Raw genomic sequence first — 605 nt, forward strand, 5'->3', positions numbered from 1 at the left:
GAAGTAGGGAACGGAGTTTTGCTCGGCTCACGCACCCTATTTACATAGGATTTCAGAAACGCCTTAGAAAAATGAGTCTCCGGGGCCAGCTGGTGGCCTGATGGTTAAGGCTGCCAGATCCCACATGGCTGACTGCGGTTCGAGTCCTGGACTCAATGGCTTGAAAATCACACCAGGCATGTGTGTGTGCATGTGTGCAAATCCCAAGAGAAGACTGGAGAAGGAATGGTAGTGTGGTCATTCCTGTGGAGGATGATTTCTCTTTTTCCCTCTCTGTCTTTCTCTCTCTCTCTCTGGCAAGGTCACATATCCTTAGCAAAAACTAAAAAATAAAATAGTTTTTAAAAATATGTACAAGTTGGGACCAGCAGATGCTGTAATGGCTATGTCACTGGACTCTCATGTAGTCGACCACGGTTCAAGTCCTGGACTTGGTGGCTTAAAGTCATGCTGGGCATGTGCGTGCGTGCCCAAGATCCCGAGAGGAGAATGGAGGAGAAGGGATTGCAATGGGCCATCCCCCTGGGGTGATTTCTCACTTTCTGTCTCTCTGTCTCTGTCTTTCTGGTGAGCGCACACGCCCTATAGCAAAAACCTCTCAAAAA

This window comes from Tupaia chinensis, unplaced genomic scaffold, assembly GCF_000334495.1.
Source record: "Tupaia chinensis unplaced genomic scaffold, TupChi_1.0 Scaffold144262_1, whole genome shotgun sequence".
Taxonomy (NCBI): domain Eukaryota; kingdom Metazoa; phylum Chordata; class Mammalia; order Scandentia; family Tupaiidae; genus Tupaia; species Tupaia belangeri.